Source organism: Cyanistes caeruleus, chromosome 2, assembly GCF_971803275.1.
Source record: "Cyanistes caeruleus chromosome 2, bCyaCae1.hap1.1, whole genome shotgun sequence".
NCBI lineage: Eukaryota > Metazoa > Chordata > Aves > Passeriformes > Paridae > Cyanistes > Cyanistes caeruleus.
In genome coordinates, this window is record NC_141702.1 from 81423567 (window position 1) to 81449797 (window position 26231).

Sequence of the window (26231 nt, forward strand, 5' to 3'; positions counted from 1 at the left end):
ATTTTGGACTCCAACAAATATACTTTTATTTCTCTTCCATGGGATGTAACTGACTTGAGTTTTGTGCTTTGTGAAGAATAGCAACAGTGCTTTTATAAACACATTCTTTCATCAGCTTACTATTTTAAGTTTAGCCTTATGTAATTTTAATTTAAGGTGGAAGTTGTTTTGAAAATCCCCTCAGTTTGGTTGAAAGCAAGCAGAATTTTGTCTATCTTTTTTTCCCCCTCATTTGTAATAGTTCTTTCACTATAGTTCTGCAGTTCCACGTCTTTCTGAAGCATCCTTCTCTGGGTTAAAGGTAAGAGAAATAGCCTGTGAATAATAAATTTGATTATATTTATCATCCTTCAGAAAATTTTCTTGCACGTAGTGTCAGGGTATGATGTCAAACATCTACATATACAGGTTTGAAGGCTGGACGCAAACCAGTGCAGAGAGTTGTAGTGAGTCATTGGCCAACTGATGATGAATCATCCCCTCAGCACCTGGGACTGATTCATCCTTCCAGCAGGCAGCTATTGGCTACTGCCTTTACAGACACAAACACTGTCTCATAGATAGCAGTTGTCTGCGTTAGGATTTTGCTTGGCTTGTTACTGCAACATTAATTGAACAGAAAAAAGATTGATAAAAAAGATCAGTTTCAGTCTGAAAGTCTTACAGCCCACTTTCTCTATCCTTTGGGTGTTCTTGTGTCCTTGGAAGACATGTCTTAACACCCAAGAAAAACACCTGAAAATTTTGTTTTATGTGAGAGGTGCAGATGTTGTTTACAGGCTCTATTCTAGGCAAGTTTCCCCTAAGTCAGAGAGTATCCAAAGCTGTATTTCAGATCATCAGCTTTATTACTTACAGCCTGCTTTGGACATTGATATTGGTTTTTTTCTGACTACACATGACCTACAGTTTCCCTGTTGTGACTTAGTGATGAACCAAGGCTTCATGGCCTTGGTTCAGTTTGGATCTCAAGTTTTCTGATAGAGCTGTTTGAACCTGGATTGATCTCTGATTCTGGTCTGTCCATGACCATGAGTTTGTCATCCAGGTATTGGACCAAGCCTGGACAACATTTCTCACTATCTCAGGAAAAAAACAAAGACCTAGAGATCCACGTGTAAACATGTCATCAGTAAAGGCATTACAGTTAAATTACTTTTACCTCAATAGAGAAGAGAACGAAAAAAGCCAAAAACCAACAGAAAATGAACCAATGAGCAAACAAAAAACCAAACAAACAGAAAAGGTTTTTGGGATTGGAATCTTTTAAGGTAACAGAAATCAAGAGAAAAAATAGCACTCATTCTGAGATGTGGGTCATGGATGATTTATCTGCTATTGCTGCAATTATTTAAACAAACACTCTGGCTTATTACAAAGTACAATGTTCACAAGCCATAAAAGAGTTCTAAATACCACATCTTCAGAGTAACACCAGTTCCTGATTGTGTACAGCTGCTTACCCCACTCCTCCTTTTATGTCTGCAGAAGTGCATCTATTTGCCATGAACCTTAAAGGATGGTGTTCAGATACCACAGGTACTGATGCCATTTTAGGTGTCCCTGGTATGCTGCCACTCTAGAAAAGTAGAGGTCTTCTACAGGTTCCATATCTACTTTAGAAACATTATGGATCTTAAATGGTGCTAGAGTGGTAGATACCTAGAGACTATAAGCAGAGACATCCTTCATTCAGCCTACTATCAAATCAAGATGCTTTACCTTTCTGCCATGGAATGAATGCTCGTATTTCCCCCTCTGTCAAACTATTTTCAGTCTGAAACAAACTTTTAAATGATAGAAACAAACAGAAAAGTCTAGACTACAGCTAATGTTTTCTGAAAATTCTCCTGTTGTTCATTTAGAAAAGTGTTTGTTGCATGAGAATGAAAAGACAGACTGCTATGGATATAATATAATGTGCATATATAAATACAGATGTCTTCTTGGCCATTTTTGAAATGAAGACCAAATTAGTCCAGATCTGCCTCAACAGACAGAGCTATTTCTTCATTTCTTCTGAATCTATTTTCTTCATTAAAGCTGATCATTCCTGAGAATTCTATCTGGTGATCTTATCAAAATAAGTTTTGATCTGTATTACTTTTGCAGTTGGACCAAATCACAGCCAAAACCAAACCAAACCAAAAAATATCAATAAATGCTTTCTAGGATAAAATTATTTTGGGTTTCTTTCAACTGACCAAACAGACAGAGCCAGCAGACTATCCAAAACATGCAGAACATGATTTAATGTACGATACTCTCAAAGTAATTTAACAGCTTTTCTTTCAAAAGATGTATCTCATAGTGTTTCAAGACTCCAGGCATTATTACCAATCTCATTAAAGCACAATCTCTTTGCTGTTATTTTGTCTTAGACTTGGGTTTTCTTAGGTACGTGTCCTTGTGAGCACATGGTGGAACCACAGGCACTCTCCAAGGTCCTGAAACATGTGGCTGGATTTTGGAACATTTTGTTACTAATTAGAAGTATTAATATTATAAATCAACATCTTCAATTAACTGTGGGTGAAAAAGACATTTATGTAAATTTATTTATTTAAATTCAAGACTAATAGAATCAGTCTTGGAAAAGAGAACTTAGGTTTTAATACATACTTCTATTTAGATCACATTAAGATGCTGCAGAGTACAAATGAGAAAGCAAGCAAATTGGGGTTAGGCAACCTCGGAAATGTAAAATATCATCCTCATCATTTAAAATACTTGGGAAGTATTTTTTATGCATGTTGAATTCCTGGAAAACGAAGTTGCTGAGATTTGCCAGGCCAGCTGAATAATGAAAACTTCTTGCTGAGCTCTGAGTTATCAGTATGCTCATAATTAATAAATATTGTTGTTTTTTCTTTATAAATATGCTTCAATATTTTTTATCTTGGTAGTGGCCTGTTTTACTCAGAACAAATGTAACAGAAGAAATGTCATGAGCACTTGTTCTGAAAAGAGAGGCACTGCACTTATTCTCCATTCCCTTGTAGTACCTGCTATATATATGAAAGAAAGGTGTGGTGAACTATCTTCTTTTTGGATTTATTGTCTGAATTTGTTGCATGACATAGGTTTGGGATACAAGAGATTACCTGTGTATTTCTGTAAAACAGTTCTGAGCTGCCAAACCGATAATGTGAAAAACCAGTTCAAGCTTTGAAAAAAAGTCCAAGTTACTCAATATATATTTTCAGTAAATTATGGTGGTCTCTTTGTGGAAATATGCATCTAAACATGTAACCAGCTTGCAATCTTGAAGTCTTAATGACGAGTTTAAGAACCGAATGTAAACCTTGGCTGAGCTATCTGCCTGCAATTCCACGCCACTCTCTGTATCACAGCTCAGAAGAAAAATGTCCATGTTGCTCAGAAAAGCTTACTCTGCTGGTCCATTGATGTCTTTTTCATGGATAAATAAATGACATTATTTTTAACCTACCTTTAATTAGAATTTTCTTGTCTACTAACCTAATTAAAATTAACAACATGGTATAAATAAAACCTGTACTATACTACTCCACTACCTCAAATTTCAAGGAGAATTTATTAGAAAAGTGCTCCTACCATACAAACCCTGCAAGGTAATTTATTTAGAATGCCTTCTTCAATTTTTACTATGTTTTAAAAATTATATTAAGATCATGTATGTACAGAGAAAGAGTAGTTCTTGAACTAGTAAAAATTAAGACTATTGAAGACAATGCAGTATGTCAGCATTAAAATGTTGGGAAATATTTTAAATAACAAAATAATATGAAGATACTTCTACTGGAATTATAGTTAAAAAATATGATGAACAAACAAGCAAACACAAACCTCCCAAAATGGTGATAGACTTGTCACAAAAAGGAATTATTTTAAAGGAGAAAGAAAAATTACAAAAATTATTCTTCAGGTCTTTCTCATTTAATTACTGTTTTGGACACCTGATTCAAAAGACTGTATAAAGGAGGAATTAATTTAATTAACAGAAATTCTGTAGGTGCTTTATCAAGAGGAGCAGTTAACAAAGTAGAAAGACATTTCTGGACTCAAAGACACAGGATTTCATTATGAGAGTAAGTATAATCAGGCCAAAGTGCAATTAAAAGAATATTCATTATAATTTGAAACATAGAAATCAAGAATTACAAGATTTTTGAAAAGCAGTGAAATAAACATATACCACCTATTTAAAGAAAGACTTCCTAAATATAGAATTTAAATTAAAATACTAATAAAGACTACTTGCAGCCATGCCTAAAGCAAGCACAGGATCTTGAAACTGAACCATAAGTATATTCTTCTTGTTGATTTTAGCAGTTCTAAATAATTTTACTGCCCTTGTGAGTAGTTCTTGGATCACCTTCTCTAAGTCTAAGTTGGTGATCTTTACAAATATCTTTATGAATTGGTGCCACGAATAAAACACAGTTTTGCCAATGTACAAAGGTTCAAAAAGCGCTGGGAGCTTCAAAAATGTGAAGAATATAAAACCTTAGCATCCCTCTCCGGGGATGTCTGTAACTTCAGTAACATACCTCATGGAGAGGAAATGAATCTACCAAGGACTGGTCCCTCTCAGACTGGAACAACTTTCCCAGTGTTTTAGAAAAATTTAGAAAAGAGAGACTGACAATTAGCAAGTTCATCAACCACTTAACTGTGAAAGGGAGATAAGCGATAAAAAAATTGCAAAATCACGACAGAGGTGTTGAAATCCTACAGATTTATTCATTTGATATGTCAATGAATCTCCTATCCCAGCTGATGGACTTAATTTAAGACTTGGACTTTGTGTTTGAGGGTTGAGAAATACTGCACGCAGATTATTCTGATATTATGCAATTTAGCCTCCTGATGAAACTCAGTATTATTTAGACTTTACTGCCCACAGATTATTCTGAGATTAAGCAATTCAGCCTCCTGATGAAAATCAGTATTATTTATACTTATTAGATATTAGATTATATCATTATATTAAAGTCAGTATTATTTGAGATTAATAAGAAAGAGCTCAGGTGTTTGTACCTTTTTAGTGCCAGCAGCAACAGCAATACCTGGATCCACATGTTTTGTTGTTTCCTGAAGAAATCTCTTAGGTTATGACATATTTCCTTTTTTATAAATTAAAACAGTTTTCTAGAAGATAAAAAGACACTGAGTGTTACTCATAAAGCTTGTACTGTTCCACTCCTAAGAAATTAAAAATAATGTTACCAGAAGTTCTGTGTGGTCCCCTGCGCTGAAGCTGAGGAAACTTAGGTTTACATTTCATTTACTGTGAGAAACAAGATGCAGAGAACACGTTGTTATTTACAAGCATTAAGTGGCACTCTGAAGGGCTCTGCTGCTGCACTGCCCTCTAAAGTTGAGGGCAACAAAATTTCCCAGGTTTTAGCCAGGTTTCACAAGAGTATAAAGCTGTCTTATGTTGTCAGTCTATCCTCACCTTCCAGTCCTTCCTAATAGCTTTTGAATCCATTATCCAGTTCCTGTCAAATATTACAAGGATCTGGAAATCTCAAAAGTATTGTTTCAGTACAAATATTGTGAAGATATATAGTTAGGCAGCTGGGAGAAACACAAATAGATGCTTCTGCATCCTCTCCAAGGTAAAAAAACCAAAACCACTTCAGTATTGAATTCACTAATTATCTGTCCCATTCTGTTTCTGAGCTGAAAATGTCAACTTTACAATTTGCACAACCTCATCTAAAGATCCATTTAGTTCAAGTCTTATGAAAACATACATTTTCTTGTGGGCCTGTGCAAACATTGCTTACCATTCTCTCCAGTTTTCTGACTTATTTCCATTCAATTGCTCCAAGATTTGAACTTCTTTGGAGCACGTTTATCAAACATTTGAGAAGTACCTCACGCACAGTGGGAAAAACTGGAAGGGATTAAGAATAGAGGATTTATCATTTTTTCTAACCAAGAGTGACAGTAGCTTATTGTCAGGATAGGGCACTTTTCTAAAAATCAACTTCTTTTCTTCACCCTAAAAGAAACAAAGGACATTTATTTTGGTTTGATGTAATCTAAGAAACAAACCAAGATGGTAATTAGCACAGTACTAAAATATTATTTCCTTCAGTATCAGCAGAAATCAAATTATTCCATAAAAATTAAAGAAATTGCAGTGGAATTGACAAGTACAAGTAAATAAATTGAGTAAATTTAGACACGCAAACTTCATTTTTTTATTAAAAAACAAATCTGCCAAGAGCATCACAAAGTGAATGAAGAATGGCAGGTTCTTGTAGAAGGTGATTCGGGGCAAGATGCCATTAACAATACAGAAAACCTCAGAGAATTCACCTTCTAACTGGTATCACAACTTCTAAATGTGAAGCTGGAAGTTTAATCAAAAGTGGAGATCTGAAATCCATTTTCATCTATTCCCATGATTATCTGTAACCTTATAGCCAGGCTCAAGACTTATTATAGTAATACTTAATTACAGCCCTTTTGAAAAAAATAAATTTGCAAGGACAGAGACAGTGAAAAAAAGTATATGAATTTTCACCTGTACCCTAGGCAAAACTAATTTGAGGTTTTTTGTAGAATTTGGAAAGCTTTCTAGCTTTGTCACAACTGGAAAGCAGGAAATAAGAAGCAAGTGGAGTGGCAGGCTCACTTGCCTGGAATTGATTTGCACAAATAAAGAATAATGAGGAATAAATAAACCGAAAACAACACAAAAGATAACAATTGTATGAAGATACGACAGTGCTAAGTGTCATTATTCTTCTGATTCAAGATGAGCATACATTCTAAAGCAGTACTATACAGTAAAAACTGTGAGTTATTTAAACATTTCTGTAGGATTTTAAACATTTTGATAAATCATTTATAATTAGCTATGATTAAAAAGTCACTGAGAAATAGATAACCCCAAAGAAATACATGGTACAGAGTGCTTTCTCAACTCAACTCACATTATCTTTCTTTTTTGTGTGTTAAAAAGTAAAAAGATTTTACTATAAGTATAATCCCAAACCAATGATTCATAAGGAGATATTATATTTGGAGTGCCTACTGATAGCCATCCATATTGGCTAGTAAAAGGAATTAAATGTTTCATATTCACTTGAAATTTCAGCTTAAGGCCATGCCAAAAATGGTTTTGATTTTTTTTACAGATCGAAAAGGGACAAAAGTGAAAAGACTTCCAGAAATAAATGCTATGTAATAGAAAAATATCAACCATATGTGCATTTCAGATTTGTAGATCAAGTTACAAGGTTGGCAATCAGATTTCGACTCCCTAAATATTCTCAGAGTTCTAAATATAATCTTCTTCTGTTCTTCTCCCCCTCTTCCTTCCCAAACTGTTGTGTAGCATTCCTATGTGCAGTAAAGCGACCTGTCTTGTACAACTTGGAGAAGACTGGATTTGTTTCATGAGTAAAATGACACTGATTCCTTGGGTACTGTCCTGTACTAGTGTAAAGCAAAGGGTAGAAGCATAGGATATTTTCTGGACTTGATATATATTGAAGAAGTCTCAGCCTCTTGAAGTTTTCTTTAAAATTTATGATAAGTCAAGTAGATACACAAGGACAATTCTTCTGATAATTTCCAGCACGGTAACTATGTTAATTCCTGCACTTTCCTTGCGCCCATCTGCCTTTCTGCCTGTCCTTTCTCCTCCACTAACTCTTTGTCCATATACCCTCTTCCAAAAAAGTTTCAAGGAAAGATGAAGATCTCAGAGAGAGTAAATTAATAAAATTCTCATTCAAACTCGTCACTGAGTGAAAGAGTTCTCTTCTGTTAGCGTTTTCCATATGGCAAAGTCTAAGATATTTACTGGAGGAATCACTATGGTATTGGGCATATAAGGAGGACTTGATGTATTCTTGAAGAGGTGAGATTTTAAGGATCTGCAAGGCAGCTGGTGTCAGAAGTGTAATGATGTGGGAAATGGGGCAGAATTAATCTATAAAGAACCCATCTTCTTCAGTTCCACTACTCATGGGGCACCCTATTTTTTTATTTGTACTTGTCTATGCTTAACAGCTTACATTTGTCTCCAGATCACGATACTGGGGTTCAAAGGCAAAAACCTAAACTATTCATAAGCTTGGGTTTAATGACCAGAAAATCTTACTGTGGTCATCAATCTGGACTACCAAGTTAATGCACACCTCAGCATTTTCCTGATTTCTTTAGCAGGTGATCTAAACAAGAACATTTAATTGTGATCTAAAGGAGCAGAGAATCTAGCAGTCATTGCTTAAATTATTCCAATTTAATATTATTACAGAATTTAATATTCCTTACTGCTAAAGCTATACTTATATTTTTAGTTTGTCAGCTGTCTCCTTGCATTAGATCCTCCAAAAGGCATTTACCTTTATATGTTAAATTACCACTTAGAGGGTAAAAATATTAATTCTTTGTTTCTTAAAAAGATCAAACTCTTTCAATATAATATTTTAACACAAAGTGAGTGTTCAAAAACATATCATTACTTTTAAAATTATTTTGAATTTTATTAGAAATTTTTTTATACTGAGCTTTGGCTGGACATGGTATTCTAGTACTTGTTTGACTGAAGTGGTGATAAACCACCTATCTAAAATTATTGAAATTACAAATGCAATTTTAGTAGCATTAATTCACCCTGAGCTGCTTATTGTGTTACTTTCATTTCAATTCATATGTCATGTAAACAAATATGTTGTATTCTCAGCAGCCTCAGTGTATATTCCCTGTTAAGGCTATATTAAAACTATTTCAAAATTCCTTGCAGTTAATTCTGGATAAAAATGCTACTTTTTGAAAAGAGCTGAAAACTGATTTTATGAAGACGGCATACTGACAGCTTACTAAAAAGTTCAGCCTTGAATCATCTATAATAATAGCTTTTTCTTGGTTTACAAGATGGATAGATTATAGAACGAGGCAAGCTATGAATTCCTTACAATAGTAATAAGAATTCTTATCTGCTGTTCTGAGAGGAGAATTGCCAAGGGTTTTTAGCATAACAAACAACCAATAATGTTTCTGACAGAAGGAAGAGTTACAGAGATAACATAAATATCTGAATTCCCACCAGTAAATCAAAACCTCTCCCTGAAGGATGGTATTGCAAAAGACATACAAACTTACAGGTAACAGATCAGGACACAAAATTCAGGTGAAGAATTTCACAGCATGTCCTGTGTTAAAGCAAGACCATGGCAGAAGAGCATCTTTTGAGTATCATGAACTGCCTGGAGAGACGTTCTCTGAGTCCACACACAAATTTTGAAGTCCATCAATACTGGCATGGGTTACCCTTTGCAAGCAACAGATGCGTCTTCAAAATTTATACCTTAGCTTTAGTAAGTGGAGATTTTTTTTCCCCAGTGCTATTTTTTTTCTGTCCTAATTCCTACTTTGTAAAATATTATTTCATCTTAATATTTTTCTTTCATTATTTTTCCCATTCCTGTGCCATAAATTCCATAATTTCTATTGAGAAGAGTTCTTCTGTTATCAAATTTGCAGCAGTTTATAAAACTGCTATAAAAACGAAATCCAAAATAAATTATTTGCCCACTGTCTAAATCTAATAGAAAGCAAGGTACTCTGCAACACAGCATTTTAATAAATTTAATGAGAATTCGTCATTTTAATGTTAAAATGAAATTAATTACTACATGAAATCTTGACTGTTTAGAATAACAATGACTATAAAAAAAACAAAGGAGATATTACAGTTTTTACATTTTGCATGATAATGGGCTTAAAACAATTCAGGAGGAGAGGACAATTTTGCTACAAAAAATTAAACCTTTCTATGATTGTGCGTATGCCGTTCACACAGAAGTCAAGGACATAATCTTGACCCAAGAATATCAACAGGAAGTCAGAGGATTAATTAACAAGGAAAACAAAAGCAAATTCTTATAAGAAGAAAATTTCAGAGACAGAAGTTAAGGATAGCACTTAGGACATTTAGATAATTAACATCTTTTCTAGAAAACACACAACATTATTGTTACAGAAATTAGAATCTTAACCACCATTTTGTAACATTTACCTAAAGTTTATTTTAAGAGAAGCTTTGTTTTTAACAATCATCTTAAATCCCAGTAAACTGAAGAATTAATTAGCAAGCACGGAGGATCAGCAAACTAATGCTTTAGTCTGTTAAACCATCTGCTCAGGAGCACCCTGTTCAAATCTTGGCATTAGGAGAGGATGGATGAATACTTTTGTCTCTTGCACTTAGTCACAACTTGCCATTCTTTGCTTATGCACATTTTTTTCCCTTCAGCTCATGGTAAATAAAGTTATAAAGAGGTCAGTAATTGATCAGATTTCTGTTACCATGAAGTTTGGAATAACAGATTGCTAACAAATTTGGCAGAAAAACCTTACTGTAGCCATCCATCCCTCTTATTTCATACCAGATTCCTGTATTCAATAGGTATGTATGAAGGGACAGACTCAAGCATTATCTTTTGTTTTCTATGCCTAATACAAAGCAGGCCTATATCCAGTTAAACCAGGCAAAATAGCGTAAAGTAAGTGAAGTCTTCAAGGCAATCTGTCCTTCATTTCTGAAGACTATTAATGAATGCTCCATTAATATTTTACTACCTCAGTCTTTTTCATTATTAACAAGAACTTATCAGATCTGTGAAGGTCCTTATTATTGCAACCCCAATCTGTCTTCATTTCTAAACTTTTGTGCTTATTCTTTGATTTTGTGCCACAGCTTTGTTTCCAGGAAGTACAGGTACATTCTGACACATAATGGATCAAGGGTGGTGTTTGGGAATGAGGGTAGCCAACAATCTTGTCTAATGGAATACTTTTTTGTTGACACTGAAAATATTTCCTTGTACTTCAGCCACTCTCTTACAGATTGAAAAGATGGAGGGCTGTCAGCTACAAACGAGGTGATTGATACAGCAGGGAAGCCATCCAGCAAATCACGCTGTGAAATCTGCGTGGTAGCAAGGGGCAGAGAAAGGTGCTCCAAGGAGCACACTGAAAGAGGAAGGTGCTCTGTTCCACTACTAATCAATTTGCCAAAGACAGAGCAATGTTCCAGATAAAGGCAAAGATCTGGACTAAACCTGGCAATAGAAGGCTTCCTCCCCATCAACAGACAGCTTTCTCCACAGTTGTTTCTTCCTAAGTCTTTGGGCAGATGTGATGCTGTGATCCCCTCAGGACCACATGGGGGAAATGGTCCTAGTCACAAAACCTCTGAAGAGGAGACATTTCTTTAAAATTCTGTTCCTCTCTCCATTAAGATTTGTGCTCCTTCATTCTGCTCATGTATTGGAGACTTGATTCTCCTAACTAGCTTCAACTGTCATTTTTTCATTGACTTCAATTAAGTGAGACCAGGACACAGATAAGGTTCTGTGTGAGAAATCACTGTATGGTAGTAATTGCAGAATTTTATTCAAAGACATATTTTATCTGTATTGAAGAAATAAAAATAGGATAGGAAAGAGGGGGAAAAAAACCTCACGTGGAAGGGCTGGCATTTAAATTTTTTTGGGTTGCTTCTGTAGTAGATTGACCTCCCTCAGATAAATCTGTGCACCATGGAAACTATTTTCTCACTGGGGAAAAATTTCCAGGTTCAGCTGAAGGCCTATACATCAAGTTAAGCATATAGCTAAACTGTGCAACTGTGTAATCTTACTGCCCTCTTCCCATCCTTCTCTCCCGTTGTTTGTTATCCTTACTGTCATATCTGGTTTCAAAGCAGGTTAGGGTCACTGGGTTAGGGCATGTGCCTTTCACACTGTTTGCAGACCTCCAGTGTGTGGGAGTATGGGAAAGAAGGGGAAGGAAAACAATTTTTAAAATCTTCAGAGGATAAATAATACAGCAAAAACAACATGCCGTAAAATAAATGCAATCAACTGATATTTACGCAGTCTTATATCCAGTCTCTACTGTGTTCAGCATAATGATAGTACAGCTCAGCCCTACATAGGTGGATGGAATGATTTTATTGCTTTCTTGTTTTACTGTGTATTCACAGATAGCCTACAACCTGCAGGTCTAAATAGCAATAATATGAGCATACTATTAATAATTATAGTATCTGTCTGCATGAGCTCATAAGGGCTTAACTTTTGTAAGCACTGATGAACTGTGACCATCTGAGTAAAGGAGAACTTTCTGTATCCAGACAATTTTGTGTAGGAACCAGACGGCAGCAAAAGCCAGCCTAGCCATCCGCTGAGGGTGGAGCCGAAGCAGTTCCATTGAATTGGTGCTTGTGTACCAAAACAACCTGCAGATGCATAATCTATAGTGCAGGTTGAGGGGTTTTTTTCTCAACTATTTTTATATTAAAAATAAATAAATCACTCTCTAAGTTTTTAACCTAAACATGCCACAGATATCTGGGGATATGGAGTGGAATATTGCCCTCTGAGGCAGCCACGGAAGCAGAAGTACCAAAATAAAATGAACAAACAAACAAACAAATAAATAATAAAGGCCAAGAGATTACAGACAAAGAAGCAAGAGATTAAAGCAATAAAGTTACTCAGAAGTGAATGCAACAGAAAAGGACAAGATTTGAACTGTAGAATTCACCTGACCACAAGTTCTGTTTCCTCCTAGTATTCAGCGAATTCCAACATCCCCTGCCTACATTTTTCCTACACGTCTTATCTGAATTCCACAGCTTTAACATGAGATTTTTCTTGTTCTGAGAAATACAGTTGTCACGATATGACAGTGCAGATGGCAGTGGTTAAAGTCCTGAAGTATCTATGCACACATAGCTGTACAGAGAATCCAGAGTCAGAGCTCAACATAAAACAGGTCCACCCTTGTAGTAGCTGAACTTAAACTCACTAATAGAAGTGTTTCACAGGTGTTTTTTCACATAAGCGAAAAATAAGCCACAACTCTTGCAGGCAACACTCTAACTTCACCATAAAAAAAATGTATAACATATATTTTAAGCAGCATTTTATGCAGAGCAAATTTCATTGCTCTCCTGTCAGTTAGTTTCCACTGACATTTGTGTATGCTTTTCAAACAATAACAAAGCAGATGGTAATAAGGAGTTTAATACCAGAGATTGTCATCTGACCCATTGTCCTTTTTTTTATTCTTTTTTTTTTTTAAATAAAACTTCTACACTTCAAGTTGTTTTGTTTGTCTTGATTTGGTTTTTTGTATTGTTTTGTTTTTCTTTATGCATTCTTACATGGAAGCAAGATTATTATTAGCAGATGTGAGAAAAAAGGAATGAAATTAAACTGAAGGCAGTATTACCCGCAGAGGCAGAAAGAACTGATTCTGCAAGCAGAATCTTCTCTCCTATTTAACTATTTGTTTTCAGGATGTAAATCACTTTGGTAGTGATAATAGTTAACATGAACATGTTAAGTGAAACGACATACACCCTTTTTTGCCTTTGAATGGACAAGTTTATACTGAGATTATCTGTGGGTTTTCCCTTTGGTTTCTGTTGAAATAATGATTACAAGTGATCATATAAAAGTTTATCAAGCTTCTTGATGGTGCCAGATAGATGACATTGAATGGGTTTTATTTGTTTCGTTTCATGACTATAATTGGAACATGTAACATCAGAGGCTCCCATTTCTTCCTGAAATTAGATGCAGCCTTATTCTCCTTCTTACGTGAACTGCAATACTTTCTTCATTAGCATATGCTGTTAATATGTTCATTAAATTCATGTCACATTGTAATTAATCTGAAAATTATGTCATTTCTGCAGAACCTACAACCTCATTATGTTCACAGTATGTACATCACAGCCATTTTATTTCTGAAAGAGGTATACCTCTGTTTGGTTATTAATCAAGGGGTCATTTCTGCCCAATTTACACTGATTAACTCTTTACAAGAAATCATTTTGAAGCCTTGAAGTACGATACCAAGGGATAAAATTATTATATGTTGTACAGAGAGAAAAAATCATTGCACAGCAGCACTTATTTATATAGTACATTTAATAATCCATATAAAATGTATCAGTTTAGATTCAGCACACTGAGGTCAATATATAAAGATGAGCAGGATCAAAAATTTAGGTGTAGCTAGAAACTATGAATTTTGAAAACAGAGTGCTGATATTTGATTTACAAGGAGTAAGATGATAATGAATTTGATTTCAAAGTCATAGGGAATAAATTTTTTTTTACCTGTGAATAGTTGTCTATATTATATAGATAGAGCAAATTTATCCTAATCAGGTGTTGCTGAAAAATACATGTTTAAGCTCCAGATCAACATGAGAGATTTTAGCCCACTGTTTCATTTTCAGCAATTAGTAGCAAATAAAATTGTAGAAGACTATCTCTCATTCTAGGTAAATGTTATCTAATATTTTTTTTTTCTCTTAGCATGGTGTAAGGGCTTTATTCTTTAAAAAAAGTAAATAAATCTGCTTTTAGATTTGATTTTTCTAAGGTGATTTCCACCAAGTATCCATTTATAAATGTAAGCAAACTTACTGTCATCATAAGGGAAGTATTTCATAGCTGGCTTTTGAAGATTTGGAAACATCAGTTAGGGTGAGCAACCATACATACATTATTAATAAGAAATTTGCAACTGTGAGTGGCAGGGATTAACACAGAGCAGGAATGACCTGAGCGATATCAAACACCAGGACTTTCTGTGGGCCTGGGTTTCACACTCAGCGTTTGGCACCTGAACAGTTGATTGGCAGTCTATCAGCTACTGCCCATGCAGATTTCATGCTGCCTTAGGTTCTGAGCCCTTCGTGGGAATTACAGCAAACAGAAGGCACGTTCCAAGAACTACACCTTCAGTTTTTCAGGAGCAACATAGTAGCAACGATCAAAGGAGACATTAGTGAATAAACATATTTTAATAATTGATACTATGGTTCTCCGTGAATATTGATGGTTAATAGGATGCTCGCTTTACGAAAGTGTTTCTGAGAAAGAGGAAGACCGAACGGTAAATCCTGGGAAAGGAAGTACTGCTTGGCAAGGTCCTTTTTAACTTCTTTTTCAAAAAGATACATTAATCAAATACAGTATAAATTTTGTTTTTCTTCAGAAAAGCCACAGGGACAGAGAGCTTAAGTTGTATCCTGCTAGCAAGAACAGTGCAACAAACAAACTTTATAGTTCTAAGAGGAAATTCAGCATATTTATGAATGGGATTATTGGTGTGGTTGCTTGCTGCAGCAGGGAAAGGATTCAGTGCCCCCGGAGGCAAATTTCCAGTCCTGTGCCAACTCATATGATTATTTAGATTCTCAAAAAATCTCTCTGAAGCCCTGTAGTGGTACAGAGAATAGGAAGTCCAATGTTTCAAACAGTTGTAGAAGACATGAGAGGAAGGAAAACTTGGAAATTAAAGGTGAAGTTCGTGCTAGAAAAACGTTTTCTGGTGTGTTTATTTTTTTTAAATGTAATTTTAATAAACGCACATTTTACAAAAAAAATCTGCACTGATGAAACAGAGCAAATAGTTGCGTTTCACGCAGTCCAAAGTATCTATTTCTCCTCTGCAGTAACAGGTTTTGACAGAGGTCAGTGTGAACTGCGTGTATAACAGATGCATTTCTACAGAAAATTAATTTGTGCGTATTATTGAAACCATAAACGACAGAAGACATCTTTATGTGCACCGAACTCCACGTACACACAGCAACGTAGCCGTGGAACGAAGCGTCGAGGGCACGGTACCTCTGAACCTCAGGCACTGCTTAGGCTTGCAGGACCAGGCTCGGCGGTGGCTGCGGCAGGGCGCAGCAGGCCGGGCATCCCCGGCCTGCACAGCCCAAAGGCAGCACCGCCGAGCCGGGAGAGCGCCGTGCTCGGCTCCCTGCAGCACGGCTGCTCTGCTGACACCAGCTCCGCTCCACAGTGCTTGTGGCAGCGGGAAGAGCCAGAGGCTCGGGAGCGCTGGTGTACGCTTGCTCTAGGTGTTTATTTACCCGTCGGGATAAGGCGAAGCCTGCAGACAATTTAGCAACACTGGGGCTGGCGCATCCACTAAACACTTCAACGAGGGATGAATTACGGCTTCCTGCTGCGTAACTGGTAGCTCTATTCCTGGAGGAGTTTGCAGAGCCAAGTGGACCGCTCCGGGTACTAGGGCAAGCTCGGGGCGGGGGCTGTGCAACTGCAGAGTGCGAGAACAAAGGGAACCAACCCCGGGACACGCACACGGGGCTGGCCAGGGGCCGCGATGCCGAAAGACCCAGGCACGGTGCGGCGAACGGCGCTCCATCCATCCATCCATCCATCCATCCATCCATCCATCCATCCATCCATCCATCCATTCCCATCCTCCCATCCATTCCCATCCTCCCATCCCAATCCATCCCAATCCATCCATCCTTCCGCTCGCACCCACGGCCCGGCGGCAGGACGGGACACGCCGCTCCGTTCGGCTCCCGCCTGCCAGCCGGGCGGGCGAGCTGCCTCGCCTCCCCCGTCCTCCCTCCTCCCTCCGCTGCTCCCTCCTCCTCCTCCTTCCTCCCTGACGCCCGCCCCCCCCACCCTCACCTCAGCCGCCCCCCTCTGTCTGGCTCCCCCCGCGCTGTCTGGCGGCCCCCCCGTCCCCGCCGCGCTTCTCGCGAGAGCCGGGGATGCCGCCGCCGCCGCCGCCGCCGCCGCGGAGGGGGAGACACTCGGGGGGAGCCGGTGACGTCGGGAGTTTTCCTGAAAGTCAATAACGAGCCCGGCGGAGGCGGCGGGAGGAGCCGAGAGCGGGGCCCGGGCGGCTCCGGGGTGAGTGCGCCGGGGGGGAGCCGCCGCCGCCGCCCTCCTGACCCCGCGCATCGATGTTGCGGCCGCGCTGCCCGCCCGGGCGCCTCCCTGCGTAGCGGGGCGCGCAGCTCCATGTAGCCGCCGCCGCCAGCGCCCTGGGGCCGGAGCCGCCTCCTCCCGCCCCCGCGGAGACACCGGCCGCCAGGGACCGCCGAGCCCGGCGGGGGGACAGGGGAGGAGGCAGCGGCGCCCTCCCTCCCCTTCTCCCCCCGAAGCCGCCGCCGCCCTCGGGCTCCGCAGCAGCGCCCGCGGCGCCGCCGCCTCTGCAGGTACGGGGCGGGAGGGGCCGGGCGGCGGCGGGGGCGCCCGGGTGGCGGCGGGGGCACTCGGGGAGGGGATGCGGGGCGGCGGCGCGGCGGGGCCGGGGCGGCGGGGAGCGCGGGGCGGGGGCGCCCGTGGCCTAGCGCCGGCGGCAGGGCGGGAGTGAGGCGGAGGGGCGGGGGTCGCCCCGCCGGGGTGCGGGGCCGGGGTGGGGAAGGGCGGGGCGGGGGCGTTTCGGCGGGGAGAGTTATGTAACGGGGGAGGGGGGGCGGCAGGGGCAGGGCAGGGCGTGCGCCCCGGGGGCGCTGGATGCGCGGGGCCGGCGGTTCCCACGCGGCCGCGGCCCCTCCCCGCTCCGCGTCCGTGCGGCGGGCTCCGGTGCCGGGAGTAGCGCGGGATTTTATCCGCTGGGAACTTCTGTGCGTGCGCGCGAGCGTGCCCGTGTATGCGCGCGGGTGCGCGTGTGTGTGCCCGCGCAGCCCCTGCGCTAAGAATAGCTCCGCGCCCCGCGGGCCGCCGGTGGCAGCGCCTCGCACAAGGGATGCTGCTGCTGCTGCTGCCGCTGCTGCTGCCGCTGCCGCCGCCGCCGGCTCGGGCTGCAAGTAAACAAACCGGCCCCCCCGCCCGCCCCGGCCATCATGGAGGCCGCGGCCCACATGCAAAAGTTGATGCGCAGCCGGCTGCCCCGGGTGACCGGCGGCTGCCCCGGGCCGGGCCTGCGGCGGGGTCTGCCCGGGCGGGGTCCCGGCAGGTGCTGCCGCGGGGCGGGGAAGGCCGAGCGTGCCCGTGCGGCAACCCCCGTCCCCAGCACGGTGAGAGCGGCGGGGGCTCCGCCTGACAGGGGGTCAGCGCGGCGCCCCTCGGCAGCGAGATCGCAGCGCTATATATTGTAGTTTAAATGCAAATGATCGTGATGTAACGAGCCCTACCGGGCTTATAGGCTGCGGGGTTGCTTTGTATGGGCACCGCTTCTTAGTTTACTTCAGGATGGGAATCTAAGAGGTGTGAAATAGCCAGGACCGGTTCCACGTTCTCCCACGATACGTTCATTAAACGCAAAAAAAAAAAAATCTTATTTTCCTGCGAGTGGAAAGGATAAACAATTTAATCTCTTGACCTTTATTCTAGGTTGGTTTTTTTTGGTTTTTTTTTTTTTTTTTTTTTCTTTCTTTAATGAAGTTATTAGTTGACTGGCTTCTTGTACATATCTACATCATCTCATAATTTCTATGAAAACATGTCCCAGTTTCTGTTTAGGGGTTTTATTACAAAAATTATGATGTGCCTGTTACCTGCACTGCCAACTTTTTCCAGTACTGAAGAAACAGAGCAGTCTCTTTTGCTAATGTTTGTTTAGATCTTGCTAAAACTTTGCTAAACATGGTTCCTCACATTTTGCACATACTGGGCTTTACAAGGCAGCAAGCATGCAGATGAGTAGACCTTAATTTATGACAAGTAACATTTTAAGCATGATCTCCTGTTTCTGCCAGCTGCTCTATAGGCAAGATCTGCTTGTTCACAGGAATATAGAAAGAGTACATGAAGTAGAGAAGGAAGCTTATTTTGGCTTTTAAAGTAAGTGTACTACTTAAATTTGTAGGACTGATTTGTTTTGGGTTTTTTTTTGTTTTTGTTTTTGTTTTTTTTTAATTTTGGTAGGAGCCTATAAGTCGACCCCAATATCTTTAATTGGATTGGATTACTAATTATAGTCCGTGTTGATATATTTTGGTTGGATGCAACCAGTAAGTCAAGTTCAAATAAGGGCCAAAGAAAAACTTTGAGATAAGATGTCTCTGTTTCCTAGAAGTCTATGTGTATTGTTTGTACAACTCTCTTTTTTTTTTTTTTTTCAATCTGATGTAAGTGCATGGTATGTGTATAAACACAGATAATATTAACAAGACTGTCTTGTTTTAGACAGTTTATTGTATGGTGCATTACTCTAACTAGGTTTGAATGGATTCAGTAGGCACCTTAGTTTCATTAAAAAGGTTCAGAGAGTAGTTATCAATGTTCTACTCCCTCATTTGTTCAGCATTTTGGGGGCAGATGATGTGTTTTTAAGCAAAATGCTTAAATACTTTAAAATGTTTTAAGCAAAATGCTGCTGTTCTAGGGGAAGTAGGTGAAAATTCAGATAGGTACTAGTTTTAACTTTTTCCCAGTTAACTTAAACTCAGTTATAAGGATTGCATAGCATTGGTATGCACTAGAAATTGTTGACTAGAAAATGTTTGACACTGGAACAAATGCTTTGTGAGAGGGAAAATAATCTGGTGTGTATCTTTTAAGTTTGACCCAAAACCACTTACTAGAGCTCTGCAGTTGCTTGTAACCCAAGCTTCTGTTTGCAAGACACTAACCAGAAACCGTATCTTGACTTCCTACTGCATTTTGCAACAGCATGTATCTGAAGTTTCTATTATAACCAAGATTCTTCAGACTATTTGGAATTTTCCTAACACCGAGTGACTGTGTGTTCTTTCACTTTCTGTGTGCACATTTTCCCAGTTTAAAGAGACCTACTGAATAATAATTTCTATGCCCAAAAAGTAATATTTGCTAATTGAAATATTCAATTCTTTTGCAAGCTATGAACCATTACTAAAGTGGTTTGTGTTAAAATGCATTTGAAATTTTTGTGCTCTTCTGAGTATGAAGATGATACAGTTTCTTGTAACTGCTTACAGTTTCATTTTGTGCTGTTAATGCAACAGGTGATGTGGGCTTGGCAACATGGTAGCCTAACTTTCCTTCGGCTTTGAAACAGAGACCCAATATTCTTCGGTAGCTTTTATGGCTTGGGCATGCTGCTTATTTTAGTCCACACTGGAGAGTGGAAGGGCGTGGACATATACTGACTGAAGTATTTTTTGTGCCATACTTTCATTTTGACATGGATAATATGTAAATTAATTGATTTCTTATGAAAGTAACATACTATATAGTATAACTGCATATTTTGTAGGGGGTTTGGTCCTGTATATAACAAAATCTTCTATTTGCTTTTTTCCAACTAATAAAACTAATAAAATAAACATTCTGTTCAAAATATGCAATACTCTCCTTGTGAACTACAGTAGCAATTAAAAAAGAGGGAAATAGTTAAATGTGTGCACCTTTGAATTTTAAGTTAAAAGATTTTTTTTATTTTCAGTATTTGTATGAACTTTACAACTCATTTCTTGTTGAAGTACTGTCTTTTATAATAAAAAATTGCCAACTTAAGTGCCCTTCCAAATTATTCTAGAATATTAGATTAATATGTGTTATCTCGAATTCTCATTCTGTTATGACAGGTCTAATAAGAATACCATGGAAGAGGCAGGGGTGCTTTCTAGCACATGTAGTTCAGGAAGTTTTGCATTGCTTGTGAGGAAAGGTGTGGTTTCAGTAAGAAACTCGCTTGTTGACCAATGCGTTTCTTTTTGCTGTACGGAAGAGGCTTCCCCAGGATCACAGGGTGTCCTAGGTAAATACATGTGTTGCACAAGTTCCTTGCAACAAGTTGTTATGGTATAGAAAATATTACTTTCTAAAGATAAGTTACACAATAGCTGGAAAGCTGATTCAAGGTGTTTAAAAATTAATGTTAAAGACTGAGAAACAACAACAAAACCCCACAAAACAAACACCAAAAGCTCCCCAAAATCCCAACCCAGCCCAAAACCTACCAGCAAATACTAAAACATTGAATGTGAAAGTTAACTTTTTGGGTTTTTTTCTTAGCATAAAGATTAACCTTTAAAGTTTTGGCTTATACATTTATCTTAGGTAACTCTATGAACAAGATTCTGAACTCCCTGTAAGAGTTTATAAGTGAAACTTATTTAGACAAATCACTAGTATGTACTAATAAAAAAAACTACAAAAAAATCCAAGGGTATAGTAGGTGATTATTTGGCATTTTATTCTCATTCTGTTGCTCTAGATCAATAAATATGGGCATTTATGATGCATGCCAAGGATTTCAAACTTCTTTATTATTTAAAGATGTTACTCAGGCACAGTAGGAAGATTTTGCAAAGTTAATACTTCCAAAAAAATCCCCCAAGATTTAATAACATAATTGCTGTAGTCTAGGAGAGTAAGCATATTTGACTTTTGTATGTGAAGGTGCTTACTTATGCTCAATTTAAATATTTCTTTGGTTTGTGATACTATATGTGTCAACACTTTATGTTTAGGATAAATAATACATGTTGAACCCATCTTGACCAATCTTCTTCTTCCACATATTTCTATGTGAGCGTCTATGTGTGAGTCATACTGATCAAAAATAGCATTAAGAACACATTGTTGCCCTGAGATTTTTTTTTCTCTGTAATATCCTGACTAAATTACAGTACTGATTTTTAAATTCTGTTGAGAATGCAACTGGGACCTCAATATTCTGTGTGCATGTCTGAATGACTTGACAGCATGGTTTGCCAAACTTCCCTGCATTACCTATGTGAAAAAGTTGTTTGAATGCCTCCTGTAGCAGGAGCAGAGATGAAGACCCTGCTTCAGCTTTAGATCATGAAGATCTCACCACTGCCTTTTTGTAGGTCTGGAATGTCAGTACCCAGCAGTCAACAGCTTCTTGTGCAGCTGGTTTAACACTACAAAATTAATGCAGTGGTTCTCAGTTGAGTCTCAGCAATCTTGCAAAACAATTTCTACCAACACACTTTTTTTTTTTCCCCCTAAGCATTCAGTGTGTTTTTTGAGATATGTAATTCTTGCAGCTTACCTCTTGAGCTTTTATTGAAATCATTGTATCCTTTTCTAAATGTATTGATACACTTTGAGAGAATTAAGGTTGTACATGTGAGTTTCATGTAATCCGACTTTTCATATAACATTTGCCAAAGACCTCCACCTAGTGAGCTCTGCACTGTATCTAAGTTAGGGTTGTAGAGAATTCCTGCTGTCCTTAGGAAATCCAGATCTCAGGTTGATGAAAATAATGCAATCTGAGTGTGAACAAGAAGATCCAAAGGTTTTAGGTTAGAAGTTGATTATGTTCAAGTCATGTTGCAGTGTCAAGATTTGACAGTGGGTTCAGCAGTGTTTGGTTGCTCTGCAGAAAGGAATCACGAAGTTCATTCCTATTACAAGGCAATTCAGAATTTGATTTGTTCAATGTAGACATAATAAATAAAACCTACTATGTAAGAGTTTAAAAGAAAGCTATTTGATAGGCATGTCACTGAACTTTTCTCATCTTTTATATTAATAGTTTGAGAACCCTTTATTTATTCTCAGTAGTTTCTTGTTACCCATGAGTAGTTCATGTATTTCTGTTTTTTATTCAGTGATGCAGTTGGTCTTTTATGCACAATACAAAGTTGTGCTGCAGAAAAGTTACCATCACAGAAATAATTAAATACATGAGATTAGTGAAACTTTGATTTGTATCTCTTGAAAGGCATCTTTTAAAATCTCTTCTAGAATGACTATGGATTTCCAGATTCTTTGAACTTCTGAAAATTAGGATAGTGTTTTTTTCCTGAGTCTCCTAGACATAGAAAAGTAATTTTAGTTTGTTTTAAAAATATGGAACTTTTGTTTATTTTTTCTTTGTTTTTTGAGTATTTTCTAAACTATATTTTTAAAGACCAAAGGAACTTAGTCTTCAAAAAGCAAGCATTAGTATTCCTACATTGATTCATGGCAAATTAAACTTATGACATTTATTTTGAAGGGTTGAGTGAAGTAAATTATCATAGTTGTGATACTCAGCTCAGCTTATCCTTGATCTGACTTCCTCTGAGTCTCAAAACTCTTCCAAGATCATTGCCTCAGTAACTTTTTTTATGCATAATTTTAGCCCTCCCTTCATCTTTCCTACTTGAAATGTATTCTTTGGTTACATTGCAGACATACACTCTATTAAGTTTTATCTCTGCTTCTGTCTGCTTTTCTGTTATTGTTTTATGTGATTTGAGGGGAAGAAAAAGGATTTAAAGCATTTTTATCAATAAACACAGGGCAAAACAATGGGTTGTTAATGTTTCACATGGGATTCTAAAGAAACAATTTAGTTACATTTAGAAACTTCCTTTATACCTTGGTAAACAAAGGCAAGGGTGGCTTTGTTCACCTTGCTTTAATTATACCTCTGTCCCTTAAAATAACTTGCTTTGTCATTGTAATAGGAAATAAAATACAGAATGATGGTTTCTTTCCTGATAAACTTATTCAGTTGCAGAATCTAAATAAAACATCTAACTTGTATATTAATATTTCAGTATGTTTGCATTCTCCTAACTAGGCTTATCTGAGCATATATTAGTTATGTGAAGCCTTTTGACATACTGAAAGTGAAAATAGAACACTGCAAATATTTAGCATACACATAAGCATAAATTAGAAAGATCTATTTATGTTTTCCAAAGTATGTTGGTTTTCCTTACCACAAGGTGTAGGCAGTGACATTTTCCTATCATGTCCCTCATTACTCTAAATCAAAACTTATAAAGTAAAGTTGTTACAAGTGAATTTCTAATACCTTTTTTTTTTTTTAAGTTCATTGAGACTTTTAGTATGAAATGTAGTTTAAAAATTATTTTCAATGCCTATAGTGGAGGCAACCTCAAATCTTGGGATTTTTTATATTTGTTTTAAAAACTTTGAATAGGTCTACTTAGAAACTATTTAAGGCATCTTTCAGAATTTTAATAGTATGTACATGAAGTTTACCATTTTATAAATTTAGGATCTATTTTCTTTAAATAATCTCTTCTTGTTAATTTCTTTGCCTTGTCAAATCAGTTCATCTTTTGTGTTGGTTTGATATTGTGGATTTTTTGTATTTATTTTTTCAATTTTTAATTGACTTAATAAGTTGGAGAAATACCCTTGTGTCTAGAGATTCCTTTTTCCTCAATCTGAGTTGTGATAGTATTTAAATCAGTCAGCATAACCAGAATTCCAGAACAGGTAGTTTATAAAAGCCTGTATAAATATCTCATACTTTTTAAATAAAGCACTCACCTGAATGTGATTCTTCCATTAATAATATGGTCGAATTTGATTTAGCAAGTTTTGTAAGAATCTCTGTTCTGTCACATAGTCTTTTGTGTAATTTTTGATGATGTGCAATATATCCTCTAATTGTTTGGCCAGCTTTGCTGGGGGAGGAGGTATGCATGTGTTTTTCATATAAATAAAACCTGGATTTCAGCTTCCATTCCTAAAGATAACTCTGGTTTTAGTTTAGAGCTTTTACATTTTGAATTCTTTGCTCTGGGAGTGAACCTGCATTGGAAGAAGTTACAGCCTGGTCTGTTGTCTGGGAGGAGTCAAATTTGAGAAGAACTCTTAATAGCTTGATCTGCTACAGAAAAAGCCCCCAAAGCAAGGAAACAAATGTGTATGGTGGAAGCCACTGAGAATTGCTTTTTTGGTGATGTAGATATTGTGTGCATGTACAAAATGATTCAGTTACTTTTCTGAAAAATAAGGAAATAGAGATGACGAGATTTGGCTCTGCTTACATGGGGGACCAAAGAATCCCAGTGAGTCAGAAAAAGGGAATCAGAAAGGTTCACTTACTGTTGTTTTCTCCCCAAACATTTTACTAAACAAATGATTACTTGTAAAAAGAGAAAATGGTAGTACTCATGTATTAAGAGAACAAGGTTGGATGATTCACTGAGTTGATAATGGTACAAGAAGTTATGGGGATCATCTCTAGAAGTGCTGCTATTGATTCTCCTGGTATTCTGTCTGGTAACTCAGGTTGGTAAATGTGAAAGTTTTTGTTTTTTTCTCAGCTCCAAAATTGTTGAAAGTAGAAGCCTGTGTTTATGAAAGTTCTTACAACAGAGAACTGAATCATACAATTTACACTGAATTTATGGGTGCTGTCTTCTTTACTCAGCTGTCTCTTGTCATGGGGAGAATGGGAAGATGTCCAGATTTCAAAGGAGCCTTGTCTGTTCTTGTGAATCTCAATGATAATTCACTTGCACATAGTGGTTATTAAGTGTAGACCTGAAACACAGTTTTCAGTTCTCCTGTTTGGAAGGTATTTCTTCTCATTATTCACCAGGTCTCTGTAGGTAGCTGACTGCTGTGATGGGCATCCTTTAAATTAAAAAGAGAAACTGGGGAAAAACCGTCTTTCTACTGAATGGTCCATTGCTCATTTTAATTGTCAATCTTATATTTCCCATTTGGCAGCATTGTGAAGTAAGATGGTTCTTCTTTATATTGCTGATATTCTTAAAGTTCAAGATAAAAACAGAGAAGGTGTTGGCTAGTTTCTACCACAGCTCAGGGAAACTATGAGCCTTGGCACAGGGATCTAGAACTCTGTTGCTTGTAGTAGTCTCTGCTTAATCTTTGATCAGAAAGTTGCCTTTGCAACCTTTACAGCTAGGAACCTGAAAGCATAATACTAGCTCTTTAGAAGTGTGCTGAATTGCTTTATCTCACACTACAAAAGTGGCTTAATAACTTCCTGAAGAAAAAAAAAAAATTGTACATTTTTTATGAGATAAAAATCCGTTTGCATAGAATCATTTAGGTTGGAAAAGAGCTAATACTGCCAAGTGCACCACTAAACTGTGCCCCTAAATTCTCCACATCACTGGATGTAGTGGAGTAAATCTTCACACCTTCATCGTAAAGTATGCTGACAGTGCATTCTTGTATGTATTCTCCATATACATGACTATCTGATACTGTCTGCAGAATACACACAATATACTGTGGGAAGAATATCTTAAAAGTTTGATAAGATACAAAAAAAGAGTGGGGATGGGGAAAGAAGCAAGCTGATGTGGTCTGTAGTTGCCTGAAAACATATAAAAACAAGTCAAGTTCTTCCCTGTAGGAAGCAGCTGTAATGCAAAACATCAAGTTCAGCTCTGATGTATTTTTCCCCCATTTCTGTGGGTTCATCCTATGTAGCAGTAAGGTAAACTGTAAAAATGACTTCATACCAGCTGCTGAAACTTCAAGTGCATTGGGAGGGCAGAGTTGATTGCTAACAAGTATTTAAATTCTCTGCCAGATGTGCAGAATAAACATTTCTTTAGCTTTTCTTGAAGTAGTTGAACTATAGATGAAATGCTGTTTTCATGTGAGATTTTGTTCTATGTGTTTCAGACAACTCCTTTACATCTATACACAATTCTTCATTACATCTTCAGGGAAAAAGGCTTTTGTGTGACTAATTTTCACTATAACGCTAGTTTTGGTCATGATAAG

At 38.2% G+C, this 26231-nt stretch overlaps 1 protein-coding gene across 1 annotated transcript in view; it reads left to right on the forward strand.

Moving 5' to 3' along the window:
• Positions 1 to 16548: 16548 nt before the first annotated feature.
• AKT3 (AKT serine/threonine kinase 3) overlaps positions 16549 to 26231 on the forward strand; it is a 149852-nt gene continuing 140169 nt past the window's right edge. The window contains exon 1 of the mRNA XM_086878243.1: positions 16549 to 16721. The gene's annotated coding sequence lies outside the window, so the exon portion shown is untranslated. The remainder of the gene's footprint in view (positions 16722 to 26231) is intronic.